The sequence below is a fragment of the Lepisosteus platostomus genome, chromosome 5 (assembly GCF_059453375.1).
Source record: "Lepisosteus platostomus isolate fLepPlt1 chromosome 5, fLepPlt1.hap1, whole genome shotgun sequence".
NCBI lineage: Eukaryota > Metazoa > Chordata > Actinopteri > Semionotiformes > Lepisosteidae > Lepisosteus > Lepisosteus platostomus.
Genome location: NC_142615.1, coordinates 39,348,091 through 39,361,768, shown reverse-complemented (window position 1 = coordinate 39,361,768; position 13,678 = coordinate 39,348,091). Strand labels below are relative to the sequence as shown.

Genomic DNA, 13,678 nt, shown 5'->3' with positions numbered 1-13,678 from the left:
TGGCCATAAGCGAGAGCAAGGCTCGCTGGCACCCTTCTTATTGAGAGGACAGCTCCGTCACCTCTTTTACGACGCTGCTTTTTTTCCCTTGCGTTTTTCTCTTCTTCCCACGTTCTCTCTCTTCACTGCCTTCGTCCCCGCTCTATTTCACTTCAGCCTTTCACTCTTGCTTCCTTCCAATGAGGACGGGGCTGCGGGAGAAAGGGCGCTATAGAGGATCGCTGTGGAGAGCTGCTGCTGTGCTTTGACATCTGAGCTCTGTGGAAAACGATCTCAATACAATTCTGAAAAACGCGACTCTCCGAACGCCAGCCGAACAAGTCTCCACAGCCGAAGCGCTGTGTCTCTTTTCAGCTGGCGATAAACCTTTCCTCGATCCTTTGCGGACTTGTAAAACTGTTCATGATCAGAATAAAAAACGCTCACACTAATACACAAGCACCCGTGTCTCGCCAAAGCTGACAAATAAACAGAAGGACAAGCTGCACTGCACGTGTGAACAGGGGAATGAGCGAGCGAGCGGGGATAGGGCGCTTCCTGTGCTTAAAAGCTTACAGCACCTGGTAATCCCAGGCGGTCTCCCATCCAAGTACTAACCAGGCCCATCCCTGTTTAACTTCCGAGATCAGACGAGATCAGGCGTGCTCAAGGGGGTGTGGCCGTAAGCAAGAGCAAGGCTCGCTGGCACCCTTCTTATTGAGAGGACAGCTCCGTCACCTCTTTTACGACGCTTCTTTTTTCCCTTGCATTTTTCTCTTCTTCCCACGTTCTCTCTCTTCACTGCCTTCGTCCCCGCTCTATTTCACTTCAGCCTTTCACTCTTGCTTCCTTCCAATGAGGACGGAGCTGCGGGAGAAAGGGCGCTATAGAGGATCGCTGTGGAGAGCTGCTGCTGTGCTTTGACATCTGAGCTCTGTGGAAAACGATCTCAATACAATTCTGAAAAACGCGACTCTCCGAACGCCAGCCGAACAAGTCTCCACAGCCGAAGCGCTGTGTCTCTTTTCAGCTGGCGATAAACCTTTCCTCGATCCTTTGCGGACTTGTTAAACTGTTCATGATCAGAATAAAAAACGCTCACGCTAATACACAAGCACCCGTGTCTCGCCAAAGCTGACAAATAAACAGACGGACAAGCCGCACTGCACGTGTGAACAGGGGAATGAGCGAGCGAGCGGGGATAGGGCGCCTCCTGCGCTTAAAAGCTTACAGCACCTGGTATTCCCATGCGGTCTCCCATCCAAGTACTAACCAGGCCCATCCCTGTTTAGCTTCCGAGATCAGGCGTGCTCAAGGGGGTGTGGCCATAAGCGAGAGCAAGGCTCGCTGGCACCCTTCTTATTGAGAGGACAGCTCCGTCACCTCTTTTACGACGCTGCTTTTTTTCCCTTGCGTTTTTCTCTTCTTCCCACGTTCTCTCTCTTCACTGCCTTCGTCCCCGCTCTATTTCACTTCAGCCTTTCACTCTTGCTTCCTTCCAATGAGGACGGGGCTGCGGGAGAAAGGGCGCTATAGAGGATCGCTGTGGAGAGCTGCTGCTGTGCTTTGACATCTGAGCTCTGTGGAAAACGATCTCAATACAATTCTGAAAAACGCGACTCTCCGAACGCCAGCCGAACAAGTCTCCACAGCCGAAGCGCTGTGTCTCTTTTCAGCTGGCGATAAACCTTTCCTCGATCCTTTGCGGACTTGTAAAACTGTTCATGATCAGAATAAAAAACGCTCACACTAATACACAAGCACCCGTGTCTCGCCAAAGCTGACAAATAAACAGAAGGACAAGCTGCACTGCACGTGTGAACAGGGGAATGAGCGAGCGAGCGGGGATAGGGCGCTTCCTGTGCTTAAAAGCTTACAGCACCTGGTAATCCCAGGCGGTCTCCCATCCAAGTACTAACCAGGCCCATCCCTGTTTAATTTCCGAGATCAGACGAGATCAGGCGTGCTCAAGGGGGTGTGGCCGTAAGCAAGAGCAAGGCTCGCTGGCACCCTTCTTATTGAGAGGACAGCTCCGTCACCTCTTTTACGACGCTTCTTTTTTCCCTTGCATTTTTCTCTTCTTCCCACGTTCTCTCTCTTCACTGCCTTCGTCCCCGCTCTATTTCACTTCAGCCTTTCACTCTTGCTTCCTTCCAATGAGGACGGAGCTGCGGGAGAAAGGGCGCTATAGAGGATCGCTGTGGAGAGCTGCTGCTGTGCTTTGACATCTGAGCTCTGTGGAAAACGATCTCAATACAATTCTGAAAAACGCGACTCTCCGAACGCCAGCCGAACAAGTCTCCACAGCCGAAGCGCTGTGTCTCTTTTCAGCTGGCGATAAACCTTTCCTCGATCCTTTGCGGACTTGTTAAACTGTTCATGATCAGAATAAAAAACGCTCACGCTAATACACAAGCACCCGTGTCTCGCCAAAGCTGACAAATAAACAGACGGACAAGCTGGCGATTAACGGTCGATCACCGGGGTAAAGTTAGCTCGAAGTTCGAAAACGATTTTGGCACGCCTGTAGCGCTTTCACGTAACCTCTTAGAGTTGCGAGAATGCTTGTTTTGTGTATAAAATACATTGTGGATGCTTTCTCAGCCTTTACTTTTTCGATTTTATGACATTTTTTTGACCATGCACGAATATTCTTTTGTCCATATCTTCGCAATGGAAGCACAGAACGCCGTCAAACCAAATGCATTTTAAAGACCACGACTTGTGGATATTTCCACAGCCTTTACATCAAACTATCAGTGAGCTAATTATCTTTTTTTAAACCTCCGGTTTTTCTTCGATGCGTAATTACGCACGAACTGGAACCCGGGGGACCGCTGTGTGCACACGTTCACAACGCGAGAAATACTGTTCAATACGGCTTCATGCGAAAAACCCGTATATGACCATAGGAAGCAGAACAGCGCAGTCTCCCATTACCCAGACTGTAAGCACGGGAATAAAGCTTTGTTTGATTTCTGAAACCCTTCCTTTACGCCCTGTTTTCATTCAGGTAAGGGTCAACTATATTCACAATACTACTGACAGCAGGAAGATTAAAATATTCTTTTCTCAGCAGCTTATTAAAAACAGCTCCCATGATGTTCAAACCGATTTTTTACACAGAACACTGACACAGCTTTGCATTCTGAATCTCTTTTTCTCATGCTTTTATTTAATATGGCACAATGCACTGGGATAGGGGTATTCTGTTCACAAACCAATAGCATTTAAACCACAGCACCCACAATGCAGCAAGTGTTTTGCACACTAAGCAGGTCCTCTGACTTTTCCCAGCTTTGTTTTGGGTTGTGGAACCTTTCTTTATATTTTTTAGGATTTTTTGAAGATAACACTACAGGTAATACACTGGGATAGGTGGGTCGTCTTCATGGCTCAATAGCATTTCAAATACAACAGCCACACTGCTGAAACTAAGTGTTTTACACACCAGACAGGCCCCAGAACCTCGTACAACCTTACTGTGGCTGTGGCTCCTTTCTTTATTTTGTAATGAGTTTCTGAAGATAACACTACAGGTAACACAGTGCGATAGGTGGGTAGTCTTCATGGCTCAATAGCATTTCAAATACAACAACCACACTGCTGAAACCAAGTGTTTTACACACCACACAGGTCCCCTAACCTTATACAACCTTTCTGTGGTTGTGGCCCCTTTATTTATTTTTTTAATAAGAATTTTAGTTTTTCAATATGGCACCATTAGACAGGCGGTACATGGGGATTGGGGGGTGCTATTCATGAGTCAATAGCTCTTCAAGCACAACAGCCACAGTGCTGCAACCAGGTGTTTTACACCAGACATTTCCCCTAACCTTATACAACCTTGCTTTGAGTTGTGGAACATTTCTTTATTTTTTAATGTTTTTTTTGACTGTAATCAAGTGTTGTGCTCACTAGGCAGGCCTCCTGACCTTTCACAGTCATGCTTTGTTGTGTGCAACTTTAATTATCTTTTTAGGATTTTTTGAACATGGCAACTTCCACCGAGACGGGTGGGGGGTGTGGGGGTGCTCTTCAATAGCTTTTTAATCTATACACACAAACGGATGTAACCAAGACACTCAGAACCTGTCACGCAGGGGCTGACTGCTGAGGATAGGGATCCAATGCAATGCCCTTGGTAGGGTTGGTGCGAGACGCAGGCGTAGTCGGAGTAAACAGGCAGGGGCCCGAGTCCGGGAAGGCGTAGTACAGGCGTAGGCACAGAATCGACAGGAGAAGGCGTAGTCGAGGGACTGGCAAGGGGCGGAGTCCGGGAAGGCGTAGAAGTTGCGTCGGTAGGCAGAGGCGTAAATGAAGAGACAGGCTGGGGTCAGGATCCGAGAAAGCGTAAAACAGGCGAAGGTACAAAATCGAGTGGCTAAAGCAGTTGTCGGAAAAGCGGGGTCGAGGTCCAGGGGAGAAGTCATAGTAAGGCAAAGGCGTAGTTAGTAGGTAAGCTCCGGGAGAGAATCTCAATCGTGAGCAATGACCGGGGGACAGATGAGGGTTTAAGTAGAGGACTGATTGACATGTGCACGTTTGGTATGGGGAGAGCTCGAGGGAATGCGGGAGCGCTTGCCTGCGTGAGGGAGATTCATGGCAAAACCAACAGAATCAACCTGAACTCATAGAAAAACAAGAATGCCCCCGAGACACCTGAATCCCCCTCCTGGACCACTCTGGTATCAACACCCCCAAACCCATCCATACCAGCTAACAAGATTCAGAATCGGTGCAACCCTCCAACCTGGACCAAGAGCAGGATGGGACAAGAACCTGCACCACACTACGTACACAGGTTTGTATTTTTGGCTGAAGATGAAAATGTCTAACATAGATTGTTTTGGTTCTAGCAAACAATAAAAATAGTTATTAAAATCCAAACACACATAATGAGATCACTCTCTGTCAGTATGTGTAACATTCTGGGTCTGGGCTCCTCTGTATTTGGGCTAAAGAGAGTTCAACAACATTTATTAAATGCACTGACATCATAATCTGACAAGATCCATTGTTTAGGGGAGACTTGACCACCCACTGTCCCCCTGGTATCGTGAAGCTCATTGTCCTTTAGCTTTCCAAAACCAGAATCACTTGGGACTCCGGGGGGATCGGTGTATGCAAAATATGAATTCCTTATGCAAGAAATTGTATATGGTCAATATAGCGATCATATCTTATCAGCAGATGGTAATCTCCAAGGAACAAGTAATAGGTTTATTCCACGCTGAAAAATGATCAAATGATTGATGAACCCAAGTGATTTGAAAGAAATGTTAAACAACTCAAAGCGAGGTTGTATAAGGTTAGGGGAGCTGTCTGGTGTGTAAAACACCTGGTTGCAGCACTGTGGCTGTTGTGCTTGAAGAGCTATTGACTCGTGAAGAGCACGATGTACTATCCCCATGTACCGCCTGTCTAATGGTGCCATATTGAAAAACTCATAAAAAATAAAGAAAGGGGCCACAACCACAGCAAGGTTGTATAAGGTTCTGGGGGCTGTCTGGTGTGTAAAACACCTGGTTTCAGCAGTGTGGCTGTTGTATTTGAAATGCTATTGAGCCATGAAGATGACCCACCTGTCCCAGTGTATTACATGTAGTGTTATCTTCAGAAAATCATAAAAAAAATAAAGAAAGGGGCCACAGCCACAGCAAGGTTATATAAAGTTAGGGGGCCTGTCTGGTGTGTAAAACACTTGGTTTCAGCAGTGTGGGTGCTGTATTTGAAATGCTATTGAGCCATGAAGACGACCCACCTGTCCCAGTTACCTGTAGTGTTATCTTCAGAAAATCATTACAAAATAAAGAAAGGGGCCACAGCCACAGTAAGGTTGTATGAGGTTTGGGGGCCTGTCTGGTGTGTAAAACACTTGGTTTCAGCAGAGTGGGTGCTGTATTTGAAATGCTATTGAGCCATGAAGACGACCCACCCGTCCCAGTGTATTACCTGTAGTGTTATCTTCAGAAACTCATTACAAAATAAAGAAAGGGGCCACAGCCACAGTAAGGTTGTATGAGGTTCGGGGGCCTGTCTGGTGTGTAAAACACTTGGTTTCAGCAGTGTGGGTGCTGTATTTGAAATGCTATTGAGCCATGAAGACAACCCACCCATCCCACCTGTAGTGTTATCTTCAGAAAATCATAAAAAAATAAAGGTTCCATAACCCAAAACAAAGCTGGGAATAGTCAGATGACCTGCTTAGTGTGCAAAACACTTACCTGCAGCATTGTGGGTGCTGTGGTTTAAATGCTATTGGTTTGTGAACAGAATACCCCTATCCCAGTGCATTGTGCCACATTAAATAAAAGCAAGAGAAAAAGAGATTCAGAACACAAAGCTGTGTCAGTGTTCTGTGTAAAAAATCGGTTTGAACATCATGGGAGCTGTTTTTAATAAGCTGCTGAGTAAAGAATATTTTAATCTTCCTGCTGTCAGTAGTATTTTCAATATAGTTGACCCTTACCTGAATGAAAACAGGACGTAAAGGAAGGGTTTCAGAAATCAAACAAAGCTTTATTCCCGTGCTTACAGTCTGGGTAATTGGAGACCGCGCTGTTCTGCTTCCTATGGTCATATACAGGTTTTTCGCATGAAGCCGTATTGAACAGTATTTCTCGCTTTGTGAACGTGTGCACACAACGGTCCCCCGGGTTCCAGTTCGTGCGTAATTACGCATCGATGAAAAACCGGAGGTTTAAAAAAAGATAATTAGCTCACCGATAGATTGATGTAAAGGCTGTGGAAATATCCACAAGTCGTGGTCTTTAAAATGCTTTTGGTTTGAAGGCGTTCTGTGCTTCCATTGCGGAGATATGGACAAAAGCATATTCGTGCTTGGTCAAAAAAATGTCATAAAAACGAAAAAGTAAAGGCTGAGAAATCATCCACAATGTATTTTATACACAAAGCAAGTATTCTCGCGATTCTAAGAGGTTTCGTGTAAACGCTACAGGCGTGCCAAAATCGTTTTCGAACTTCAAGCTAACTTTACCCCGGTTCTGAAAGCGAGAGCAATGAAAAGGTGCACGACGCTGTGAAAGAAAACAGAGAAGTGAAAGGCAGTCATTTCTCTAAGGAGGTGAAAGAAAAGCTACTCCCCGTCGGGAATGGAACCCCGGTCTCCCGCGTGACAGGCAGGGATACTTGCCACCATACTAACGAGGAAGACATCGCTCTCTCCAACCCCCGGCATCGTGTCCCGACCCAGCATGCTGGAAGCCGACGCGTGCTGTGATCCCTTTACGGAGCAGAAATGACAACCGAGGAGCCGAGAGATCATTTCAGCATATCGCGTCTGAACGGAAAACACAAACGACCAACTCGGAATGACTTGCCTTTGACGCTTTTCAAAGCGTTCTTTGTGCACGACGACTGCGCCGCCTAGCAGATACAAATGGGTTGTACAACTTTGAACTAGCAAATGGAAGAGGGCTAAGCCCCCTCTCTTGTAGCCCAGGTTCGATCTGTCTCCCAGAATCACCAGGGCGCACACACACACACCCGTGCCGTTGAAGTGCTCTGCTTCATTTCTAAGGGCAACTCAACATTCACTCCTACCCCGAGTGCAGAAAAGACAGCATCCACAGCAACAACAGCTCAGGTCTCTGCACAGGAGCTAAGCTGCCCTCATCTCCTCTGCTCTGCGGCTCCTGCGGAGCCGCGCCCTGTCTGTGCGTCGTGTCCAAGAGCTCCTGGGAGGAAGAGAGAGCCCTCCCACTCGGGGGCTTTTCCATGGTCTGTGTGAGGAGGGGCGGGTGTGTCCAGTAGCTTATCGAGCGGAAGCCTGGGGAGGCGGAGAGCTGTGATCGTGCAGACCTTGAGGTGTCACCCCTTTGTCTGCTTTCCCGCCCCCCCTCCGCCCAAGCTCTGCTCCAAAGTAGCCCAGCAACCCCTCACACCTGCACGTGTCACAACCTAAGGTGCGGTCATGAGACACCCATGGGGTGTCGTTCTGTTCTTGCTAATTGTTTCCTGCCCGTCGCAGGCAGGAGTCCATGCGAGGAAGATGCGCTGGACAGAGCACAGAGGGCGCAGCTGGGTGGCTTTCCTTCTGAGTGACGTTCCTGCAACACTCTCCCGCTACTCTTGGTGCGCTCATGCCGCAACACAGGAAGGCTGGAGCAGGTGGCCGTGGGCTCTGCGCACCGCCGAAATAGCTCATTTGGGAGAGCGTTAGACTGAAGATCTAAAGGTCCCTGGTTTGATCCCGGGTTTTGGCATTTTGTTTCATCGCGCCCTTTGTTCCTCTCTCCAGCGCCCCCTGGCCAAAGTGATGCTTCCCTTTCTCAGCCCGAAACGCAAGCGAGACACCAGCAGCAGTTCCTACAGCTTTCCGTAGTGTAGCGGTTATCATGTTTGCTTCACGTGCGAAAGGTCCCCGTTTCGAGACCATGTGGAAACAACCTCTTTTTGCACGCTCCCTTACTTCACAGAGGTCTTGAGCCAACGGTCATTTGTTCCCAATGTATTTCCGGTGCCTTCATGCACTCTTGTACCAAACGCACGTTTGACGAAATGACAACCAAGGAGCCGAGAGGTTATTTCAGCATTTCGCAGCAATTCACCAGGGCCTAGCAGATACAAATGGGTTGTACAACTTTGAACTAGCAAATGTAAGAGGGCTAAGCCCCCTCTCTTTTAGCCCAGATTCGATCTGTCTCCCAGAATTACCTGGGTACACACACACACTGTCTTGTTTCTCCTACACGTATAGTGTAAAAATTAAGAACCCAGGACGAAGATGTGACACTCGAACAAACTCTTTATTATTTATCCTGTAACTCCGATCCAGTTAGCTCCTAAATTCACTATGACCTGTGACCCTGAGCAACCGTTATTCCCCGCTCAGCCCTCCATCAATCAACATGCAGTTTCACTGCTGACGCACACAAATATTACACCTTCTCCAGCTGTTATGAATCGCCTCTCAAAGCCCGGTGTGTATTTTTTTGGAGATGTTATACAGATGCAGCCATTCAAAGTGCCGGAGGTAATTGATGCAAAACACCGCGGTACGTGATTGGTTGACCGACAGGGGCACTCGTGGTCCGTTGGTCGGTCGTAGAAAGATTTACAGTAAATGTCTTTACTGTGCCCATTTTAGCATTGAATATTTATATGGAATTTTACCACTACCACTAGGTGACTATTCATTGTTATTAAAATGACTTAAATTCGATCATATTGTGATATTTTGAAATATTTATATTTAGAAATATAAATTTGTTTGGTGCGAGTGAGGTTTTATTTAATCTCTGACCCAGGGAAACGTTTCATTTTTTCAAAGAAATGTTTGTTATAAGAGGAGAGTCATGGCTTCAGTGGGATTTGATCACAGACTTTGTGATAAGGAAGTCAGGAGCCTAACCCACAGCGCCACCAGCAAGGTCACATGGAGATTGCTGAAAAAAAACTACAGAAACATTATCAACAGACAATGTACAGCGTGTACTATTCTTGTGTTGCGGTACATGAATATAATTATATCGTTATTAATTTCTTTAGATACGCGATTCCATATTATATTCCCTTTTAATCAAATTTTAAAAGTATGCTTGTTGACTCCGGTATCACGTTAGTTAAAGACTTCGATGCTTAAAATGTTTAGGGAGAAATGGAATACTGGTGTGTATGTTTTCTTTAAAGTACAGAGACCAGCCATATACTGTATGTTTAAGTTCCAAAATTAATATCGTTTATGGCCTTCACACGTGTTACAGTATGCTCCTATTCTTTTTATGCTCAGGTACTAAGATTTCCCTTCAGTGGTAAAATTCCATATAAATATTCAATACTTAAACGGGCACAGTTAAGACATTAAATATACATATACATACTGTATACAGTACAGTTTGCATACAGTAATATGTTATGTTCCTAAATCAATCTCTTTTATGAGCATGTGAAAGGTATGGTGAATCGATTCTCAAAAATTACTGTACTTTGCATGATTGGAAACAAATGTGTGATTGCGAAATGCTGTGGTGTTACTTTTACAAAAACGGTCAATGAAAAAAAGAATGTGGACCAGGGCAATACTTTGAGTTTACAGCTTGTCCAAGGTCATTCATTATTAATACTATTAGTAATATCTTCGTTAAAGACTTTGATGGCGACAGCTCAAACATGAGAGGTTGAGCTTCATTAGCTCCACCTTGCGGAAATTCCGGATACTATTATTTTTTTGCGGTATTATAGGAGAATTTACGGTAACTCGCGGTGGACTGTGTAAAGCCCACCGCAAAATAATGTGGTACCGCCCACTTGTTTTGAATGGCTGCATCTGCATATGTCAGAAAGAGCACTGTGACGTCAGAGACACCAGCCAGAGCGCCGGGATCAGCGAGCGAGACCGCGGGAGGTGCGCTGAACGCACTGCGAAGAGTTATTGATCACTTATCTATCGACAACCAATTAATTCAACTGAAGAACCGTAGAATAAACGATTAACTTCATCGACTGGTGAGTACTGATTCTTTTCCCGTTCTTGACCCTGTTTTAAATATCTAGAAAATGGTCAATACCGCCTGTATCGATCAATTACAGTACCATAGTGCGTTTAGTGTTAATAATGTTCAATCCGAAATTAAAGAATGGTTATTCAAATTATTATTTAGGAATTTAATCCTAGAACTAGAGAATTATATTCCAAGTTGATAAATTTGTTTAAGTAACAGTTAAAATGCATTTTCTATTTGTTTACAAATCATAAGTATGGTAACCACGGCGACACGCGCCAAGTCACTGTGCCCGGCTAGGTGTCTCGCCTTCGTCACAAACAGCGGTATGACGTCACGGACAGCTACTAATACTAATACTAGTGTATTCATGTTAATATTAGTGAGAGTACAACTGGTAGTTTTAATGTTAATGCTAGTATTCATGTTAATATTAGTGCTTATTATGGATATACTGTTAGACTATTTACACTAGTAGTCATGTTAGTTTTAGTGATATTATTACTGTTATGGAACAAGTAATAGGTTTTATTCCATGCTGAAAAAAAGAAGAAAGAGAACACAACGTTTCGGCCGTGGAGCCTTCTTCAGGTGTCACACTCTCTCTTTCTCTCTTTCTTCTTTTTTTCAGCATGGAATAAAACCTATTACTTGTTCCTTTGCAGCCTACGCATGCTGACGCAGCTACCCACCTGAATTATTACTGTTATTATTAGTATTAGTAGTGTAGTAGAAACTTTGTGTTATAGTTAGTAATAATGATAGTGTTAGTCATAGTGATAGTGTTACTGTTGTAATATTAGTGGTATTTTTGTTAGTGTTTGTTATAGTGTAACTGTAGGTAAGAGTGTATGTGATGTCCATCAGTGTGTGAGTTTGTGTCTGTGAGTATGTGTACTGTCTAAGTGTGATTCTGTAAATGTGTGCGTATCAGTGTGTGGGTGTGTATCTCTGAGTGTAGTGTCTACAGTATGTGTGTGTCTGTGAATGTGTGCTAGTTTGTATTTGTGCATGTATGTGTCTGATTGTGTGTATAAATGTGTATGGTGTTAGTCAGTATGTGTAGTGTCTGTGTGTGTGAATGTGTGTGAGTGTGTAGGTGTATACTGTATCTCTCAGTGTGTGTGAATGTGTTTGTAAGTCGGCTTGGGCTCAAATGTTGTGTCTGATAGAAGTGACCCATCAACAGGTGTTGAGGTCCAGAGCTGCTTGCAAATGGAATCACTTTCTAGAGTCCAGACCAATGTCTACAGAGCTGTGAGTGCTCTGTTTTTATCACTATTAGTAGTAATGACAGCAGTAATAGTAGCAGGAGTATTAGTATCAGAATTAGTATTAGAATCTGAAGTCATGGTCGTAGTAGTAATGGTAGTACTGTTATTAGCAGTTGTGTCAGTGACAGCAGTATTAGTAGCAGTAACAGTACTACTAGTAGCTTTAGTAACATTAGCAGTAGCAGTAGGAGTAGCTGTAAAATTTTATTAGTTGCAGTTGTGTCAGTGGCAGCAGCAGTAGTAGCTGTAGTAGCAGTATTACACTAGAACCATGTGTTACGATCCCTGCCTCCCGGCAACGAAAGAGGCAGAAGAAGGCGTAGTCTTAGTTCATTAGTCTACCTATCAGTGTACGCTTTCACCACCACACCTCCGTCTCATCTTGTATTTAAGCACCTTAAGCATCTTGTATTTCTTTCCCTATCTCCTCGCTCAGTATTGGTTTTCCTTTCGAGCTACTTAGTTGCGCTACGCCTTCTACCTCTTCGTACTGTTCTGGTTCTGACTTTGGTTTCTCCACTTTTACTACATTTTTTGGATTACGGCTCGGCTTTTCAGTTTGGAACTGCTCTTTCTCAGTTTGGATCTCTGGCTTCCCCTGGACTCTCGGCTCTCTCCTTCGTCTCATCTATCTGCCAGGGCCGCAGGTCTGCCCAGGATTATGCCATAAACTTTCGAGTAGCAGCAGCAGAGACTCACTGGGAGGATGAGGTCCTAATTTTTCTTTTTCCGCAAGGGTTATGTGAAGAAATAAAGGATCACCTGGTAACTATACCACAGTTGGGCAGAACTTTGGAGGAAGTAATTTCCCAGGTGTTGGAATTAGAGTTTAGAATTTGTCAGAGGAATAGAGAAAGATCTCAGACACAGATACTAGAGGTTCCTTGGCCACCACCTACCAACACTCTAAACTCGGAATAATCTATGGAAATTGCCCGCACCCGGTTAACTCCAGAAGAAAGAGAGAGACGCAGACGAGAGGGCCGCTGTATGTTCTGTGGAAAATTAGGACACTTTAAAGCTGACTGCCCTGCTTTACATTCGTCTTTGAGGCGCCTCCCTACTACTCAAGATCCTGTGGTGAGTGAGTTAACTCAATCCTCTAAGTTTTCCTCAGGATTTTCTATTATGTCTACACTGTTTTGGGGTAATAAACATACACCACTTCTTGCTTTTATTGACTCGGGGGCAGCAGGGAACTTCATCGACGCCTCCTTAGCTCAAGCTTGGAAATTACCCCTGACCCAGGTGACTCCTCCTCTTCATGGACAATCTATTGATGGTTCCCCAGTGTCTCCAGGACTTATAAGATGGCAAACTGAATTAATAAGATTGCAAATTGGCGCCACACATGTGGAAGATATCTGGTTTTATCTCCTCGAGACCCCATCACATCCCCTTGTACTACGCTTTCCCTGGCTCCAACAGAATGACCCTAACATTTCATGGTCCCGTAGAGAAATTTTAACCTGGGGACCCCAATATATTGGTAGTTGCCGTCGTCTGCAAGGTTGTAAGAGTTGCACTCATGGAAATGCCCCCTTCTGGTGTTCCTACGATACCCCCCCCAATATTCTGATCTACAGGAAGCCTTCAATGAGCAAGAGGCCTTGGCTCTCCCACCCCACCGACATTATGACTGTGCAATCGACCTTTTGCCAGGAACTATTCCTCCTAAAGGTCGTATATTCCACTCTCCAATATGGAATCCGAGGCCCTGAAAATATATATACAAGATTCTCTGAAGGCTGGAATTATACGCCCATCCACTTCTCCTGCTTGTGCCAGTTTTTTTTTGTGGAAAAGAAGGATGGTGGGCTCCATCCCTGTATTGATTATAGTGGCCTTAAGAACCGGTACCCTTTGCCCCTAATTCCTACAGCGCTTGAGTCCGTGCATGGGGCCAAGATCTTCATCAAACTGGATCTACGAGGGGCTTATAATTTAATTCGTATTTGG

The 13,678-nt window shown here is 45.1% G+C and overlaps 4 pseudogenes; all 4 read right to left on the bottom strand.

The window, feature by feature from the left end:
• Nucleotides 1-11, bottom strand: part of LOC148666358 (5S ribosomal RNA) — a 109-nt pseudogene extending 98 nt beyond the window's left edge.
• A 537-nt stretch (nucleotides 12-548) lies between these two features.
• Nucleotides 549-667, bottom strand: LOC148666357 (5S ribosomal RNA; annotated as a pseudogene).
• Nucleotides 668-1,203: 536 nt separating this feature from the next.
• On the bottom strand, nucleotides 1,204-1,312 carry LOC148666356 (5S ribosomal RNA; annotated as a pseudogene).
• Nucleotides 1,313-1,849: 537 nt separating this feature from the next.
• On the bottom strand, nucleotides 1,850-1,968 carry LOC148666355 (5S ribosomal RNA; annotated as a pseudogene).
• Between the last annotated feature and the right edge of the window lie 11,710 nt (nucleotides 1,969-13,678).